We start from the raw sequence: 6,534 nt of genomic DNA, 5'->3' as shown, positions 1-6,534 counted from the left end.
CCATAGGTCATCTGGCCCACCATAGAAGCCAGGGCTCCCCCCCGCCCCGTCCCCAGACGAGGTGCACGGGGTTCGGGGCTGGGGGGCGGGGAGTGAAGGAGGAGAAGGCGGGCAGAGAGATGAGAGGAGGAGCCCAGAAGCGACCCCGGCCGGTCCTGCCCCGCTTCCCGCCCCCAGGCAGGGAGGTCAAGGCATCCGGGGGGTGGAGGGGGGGCGCCGCCGCCGCCGCCGCGGCCGGGGGCTCAGCGGTCCAGTCTTCTGCCCACGGCGCGGCTGGAGCGGCGGCGTCGGCAACAGGCAAGCTTAAAGGAAAAGGAGATGATCGTGTCACTCGCCTGCCCGCGGAGGCGCCCCTAGCCCGGGTCCTGGCCCGGACGCCTGCCCAGGGACCCCCGCCCAAGTCCAGACACCCGGAGCTGGCCCTCCGTCTCCGCCCCGAGCGCTCTCGCAAGGGCTCGGGGTCCGCCCTGCGGAGCGCGTCCCGGGGCGCCCACAACCCCCGCCCATCCCTCTTCCCCACCCGGGCTCAACCCCGAGCTGCTCCCGGCTGCCCCTCCCGGCCCTCACTCCTCTCCACCCGCCGCGTGCAGCCCCAGAGCGCTCCCCTACTTGGGATGGTACCCCTATCAAAGATGCCAGGGCCCCGGAGGTACCCTGGAGAGATGTGCGGGCTGACATGGGTGTGGGCCCTGGGGCTCCTCTCCTGGGACCCACAGTGGCTACCTCCTTCCGTTCCCCCGCAACCCCCCCGCCACAAACTTTCCCAGGCTTGTTTCGGGGGTAAGCGTGGGAGGGGGCACCTCCAAGTTTCCTTTACTGACTTTGGGACGATCACCGTCTCAGCACCCCGCGTCTCGCCCCCTTGGGCTCCTGGCCGCGCCCCCCACCCACGGCGTCAGAGGTTGCCAAGGCGGGAACGGGGGAGGGAGAAGAAACTCGGGCTGCCCTGCCCATCCCCCGCCGGGGTGCGCCCTGAACGGGGTACTGCCCCAGCCGCTCCTGGCTTAGGGGCAGTTCTGGACGAAGAGGATTGATTATTGATTGGGTGATTGGGGTCGCAGAGGCTCCGGGCAGACTCGGCCGATGTGCCCCAGGAAGGAGGCGGCTGGAAGGCTGCGGTGGCGACAGGGCGACGTGGGCTCACTTACTCTGGTGGTGAGGGCGCGGGTGGGCTGGAATTCACGCGGGCGACCCTCGAGCGGTGGCGGCTGAGCGCCAGCCAGAGCTTGAGAGGCGCGGGCGGCGGCGCATCGATGCGCTGCGGGCTCGATTGCGTCTCCCTGGGCCAGCTCTTAGGCCGGGAATGGGGCGGCCGCGGCGCAGCGGGCTCCGGGCGGCAGTGACTGGGGTGGCCTCTGGGCTCCCAGCTCCCAGGAACAGCACTATATCTGGGTGCGCCGGCTGGGGCCCTGGTACCCACGCGAGCCCCGAGGCCCACAGTCTATCCGATGGCCAAAGCCCTGCGCCCCAGGACTAGTTGCCTGAGCGCACTGGGAGCTGCAAACCCTGGCCTTTCTTTCTAGCTTCTTTTTTTCTTCTTCTTCCTCTTATTTTAAACTTAATCTTCTCTTCTCTCTTCTTCGGCCCTGTCTCTTTTTCATGCTTTCTTTGTGGTTGGTTTTTCAAGTTTGTTTTAAAAGTTCACAGCGTGCTTTCTTTTTCTTATAGACCAGGAGACCAAGATCTCACCCTACCGGTAAGATCAAAAGTCTCCGCTCGCCCCCGGCCGGCCGGCTTGGGCTGGGTCCAGATGCCTCCCTGAATGCAGATGTGTGGCTGCTGTCCTCCAGGGCAATAAAGCCGGCTCCAGCGCCTAGGCGCTCGAGAGTTGAGTTAACCCGGCGTGGATCCCGGGCGGAGTCGAGAGTCAGAGGCCGGCTGCGGCTGAGCTCCCGAGCTGCCTGTGTGTGTCGCGTACCCGTGGGTGGGTGCGCCTGGGGTGCCTGATGCCTGCGGCCTCAGAGGCCGAAGCGGCGTCTCCTCCAGGCCGAGGAGACGCGGGCCCCGGCGCGTAAAGCTTCTTGCGAGCGAGGGATCGGTGAGTCGGCTGGCCCCGCCGTTGGCCTCACGGTTCAGGTGGCCGCGGCGCCCCTCTGACCTGGAGGAGGGTCGTTGTCTCTGGAGGTCAGACCCAGAAGGTCCCCGGCTTACATTCAAAGCGGGGAGAGCCCATTTAGGCACGCCGGCGGCGGCGACGTGTTCGTAATGCTGGGCACCGCGCACCGGGAGTTCGCCCAAAGGATGCTTCCCTCTCCCTTTGCTTCCTTTTGGTGCTCTCTCAACCTTCGTTCCCTCGCTGCCCACCCCCACCCCTCATACCCTCGGGCCGTGGCCCAAGCGGCTCCCCTGTCGCCTGTCCGCACCCCTGCTCGCCAGTGCCTAGCCCTCCCTGCTCAGGCGCCGCGCACTGTGTGATCCGCCCTAACATCTGTCCGTCCGACCATTGGCGCATCCATCAGTGTCAATGGACTGCACATTGCAGCGACAGCCTGTCACGCACAACACGGGCTGTGCGGAGTGCACGCTGCGACCACACTGCCTTGCCCGATGGGGCACTCAAACAGACTCGGCCGTCTTGGCACCGCCCGGATTCAGTTCTTTTAGCTACATGCACCCATCCACCTTTAATTTGGGGGATCCCAACATGTGCGTAGTTTTTCAGGTCGTTCTACGGATGGAACATTGGAACAGCGAAAGTGGGCAAGGTCAGCCCAGCCTAACCCTTATATTTCCCTAGGATATATCTTCCCTTCTGCTGTAAGGCTGGGTGTAACTAAAAAGAGAAGGGCTTCCCAAATTCTCACCCAACACAAAGTAGACCCTGAAGCTACCTGAATGCGGGACCTTAACTTCCTTAACCTGGCGAGGTGCTAGGTTGTGGGCTTTGCCCCTCTGCACCTAGCAAGATTTCAACAATAATAAAAACTTTGTATAGCCGGGGCTGAAGGCTGTTTCCCAGGGCCTGACCTGGAGAAATGCAGACTGATGGACTCTCCGTGAAAGTGAAGGGCTCTGTTTAGGAAGAAATGGTGTCTGGTAGTAGTAACTCTGAAGTTCACATGTCATTATAGGAAAAAAAAAAAAAAAAAGGCAGGGCCATATGTTTGAGAAACCAGATCTTGCAGATACTTCCTGACTGCCGAGGCTGCATTTGCGAGTTCTTCCTATTGTACTTCTTTGCTTCCCGCTCCTTCTGGATCTGCTCAGATGGTAAACACACAAGCACAGGTGTCCCCATGAGTCTGTCCCTCCCAGAGGCCTTTCGATTCTCTAAGAACCTCAGGGGAAGGGTATGTGCGGGGTCCTACTTCTCTGACATCTGAATGAAGTCTGCCTGGCATTTGACCTGACTTTATTATTGTAAATATTTTCTGTCGACTGTCCCGGCGGCAAGCAACCCTTTCTGCGGTTCGTATCGTGGTTAGGGGATTCCGATGGGAAAAGAGCCGCGTTCAGGCAAGCGCTAAGGGTTACTAGGTTTGGGGAAAGGCCAGAGAAGGGTTGCATAGGCACGCGCAGGAAAGTAACCTGTGCTGTAAGATGTCGGGGCTCCTCAAACCGCCCCATCCAGCGGTCCAGCTGTTTTCTCACTCTACTAGAGGGCGGGAAAGCCTGAGCATGGTAGAGGATATAGAATTCTGTAGAAGATCTACTATGTAGAAATCGTTCCCTCTACTCTTCACAGAGACGCGGTAATCTTTTTTTTTTTAAAGCAACAATAGGTTTTCAGTGTCTGTGCGAGTACCTAGGAACTTCTGGTCCACTTTGAATTGTGCTGGATAGTAAAGGTCTTAAGTTAAATACGGCTACCTTTGGGAAGTGTCACGTTTCTGAGAATAATTTCTTAAGCCCCTAAAAATAGACGGAGGAAGGAAGGAACTGAATAAAGAGAAACACCTAAACGCTCAGTGCCAGCCCATGGGGGAAACTAAGGAGACTCACCTTGAAACTGGGTGGTCAGATTATGACCCCTTCATATTCCCAGGAGCCAAGGCGGCAATGTTGACCACCCCTGAGACTGCATCTAAGACTCAGTAGTCCTCTACCTCTGGATGAATCTCCAGAAGACTCCCAGAGACAGTAGTCTAGGTCAAGGGAGAGACTCCCTGCCCAGCCTTTCCAGTTTTGAGCACTAGGTTTCCACTCCTGGGACCGTTCATCATAAGTTTCATCTACCTTGGCTAGCCTGAGCCCCTTGAGGGTGAGGTGTATCAATTAGAGACATGGCTTAAAACAATGTTCTGAGGTGCAAGGAGTCTAGCCCCCTGCCTCCACTGCCCAGTATACTGTTTACAATTGTATGATGAGAAGTAGTGGCTTGGCCATGCCTGGAGGCAGCCAAGTTTGTGTTCTAGGTGGCCACTAAATGACAGCCCTCCTGGTCCTAGGAAGGCTGGAGCTTATCTCTTAGTTGAGTGCCCACCTAGAAGAAAAGGGTATCCTGAATGCCATCATCATTCCAGAACCAGGAGCTAGGGCTGGCTGGTGTCTCTCAGACACGTGGGGCCTAAACTCTGACCTCAGATGGGGATACATGCTGAGTCTGTGGAAGGATCATCCTGAAGGACAGGGACTGTGGGAGCCTTTGGTGATGGCATGGGCCTTTGGCAACAACCCAAGGGTGAGCCCTGACAAGAGGCCCCAACCCTAATTCATCTCCAGCCTGAAATGATCAGAAGCCTCATGGACCTGCTTCCCCCCACACACACACACACACACTCACTTTTCTAGATTAGGCAGTGATGGAAAAGTGCCATGAGTCCTAAGATTCCTACCTCAACCTGGCACTGGGTTTCAGTCCCTGTCAAAGCTGGAGGTTAGGAGGGCCTGAGTCAGGTTTTAGCCTGTTTGCTAAAGGTACTTTCTCACAGCGGGGAAAGTTTGTTTCTCTTTTTCCTGGTAGCTTTGTTTTAAGAAACCAGATGTTTTGTTTGTAAATTCTCCCCAAGAACGTTTACAGTTTGGACTTGAAATAAACCTTTGAAAATCAGGGTGGTAGATTAGGTATATTAATGCCACTTCTCTCCGGCTTCTGGGGAGCTGCACCAGTTGCAAGGAGAATGAGACTAAGGGTGGGGGGACAGTTCGGTAAGAAAAGGAAGAGAATGGCTTTATGCAAAACCAAGGATTATAAGCACCTCCCAAATCCAACACAGGAAGACAGAGCCACAGATGCAGGCACACACTCCCATCCCCCTCCTGGTATCGTATCTAGTTTGCTAATTTCTTATGTCTTGGGACTCAGAAGACCCAACTTTGACTACATGGCCAGTGCAAGTCTGTGGGTTTTCAGCCGAACTCTTTCACTTGAAAGCAAAGGGGCTGGTGGGCTTCCGTCCCAGGTAGCCTGGCTGCTGGTGACCAGTCCTGGGATTCCGGGATGCAGATGGGGCAGGTTGGAAGCTAGTCCACTAGATTAGGGAGGATTTTGGTTATAAATCCCAGAGGTATAGCTTCCCATCCCCCAGGAAAGCTGGTGTCTGCTGTTTTCCCTTCCCTTTGCTTATCCCCACTCCCCATCCTAAATTCCTGGGCAGTTAGCTTAAAGAAAAGTTCAACAGAAACTAAACCTAACAGCAGAGGGACAGGAGATCATCTTGGGTGGGGTTGGGTCTGGGCGTAAGCCAGGCAGCTTCGTTATCCACTGTGCCAGTCCCCAGATCCCTTCTTCCCTCCCCCAGCCCTATTTTCAAATACCTCCGTTTTCTTCCGAAATGTTTTTTCATTCGTTACCCGAAGTTACGGAAAACTTTTTGGAGACCGACGGCTAAATGGAGAAAACTGAAAGTCTTTGTACTTTGGTCCTAACAGGACAGAGCTGCTTTAAGCTCCTTTCAAGAGCAGAGTTTCCAAGGAAATGCCTTTGGTCAGATTCCTACCTTGGGGCTTGGGTTCTAAGGGAGAATTTCCTCCAAATCCCCCCCCCCACACACACACACATCATTGCGTGCTCTCGCTCCAACTCCACTGAGTGAAATAGATTTATAGAAACCATTTGGACATTTAAAAACCAAACAAAACCTATGTTCAAGATAGCTGATGCTGGCCACGTAGAGACTCACCCTTGGCCAAGAGTGAGAAGCCCCTGGCCAGGAATGGCTACCTCTTTGCTGATGGGAATGCGGAGATGCCCACCTGCTCCCGCGCGGTGGCGGAGGCTCGCGGATGTTAGTGACCCGGTGCTTGTCTGAACTCGGCTCTTTAGCTCTTCCGCTCTTCGAATAAAGGAGGGACAAGGTCCCAGCAGTCAAAACACCGGGTCATTGAAGACCAAATAGAGCCCACCTTCCTAACAAGATGACCTCATTAACTGGATAGGGGGTTACCAGACCACGATAAATCTCGTTCCCCTTTCTCTCTTCCTACATCGCTCCTCTTTTCTGTCTAACTCAAGATGGTGTTGTGACCGTTCCCACTTCCCAAACAAGGAAGACCAATCGCAGCACTGAATGGGGGCAGGTAAAGAGGGGCAAGGAGCTTTATTCTTTTCTCTTGTATCTGTTTTGAAACTTAGTAAATATCCCTTGTATTTGG

Source organism: Mus pahari, chromosome 1, assembly GCF_900095145.1.
Source record: "Mus pahari chromosome 1, PAHARI_EIJ_v1.1, whole genome shotgun sequence".
Taxonomy (NCBI): domain Eukaryota; kingdom Metazoa; phylum Chordata; class Mammalia; order Rodentia; family Muridae; genus Mus; species Mus pahari.
This window is presented reverse-complemented; position numbering follows the sequence as displayed.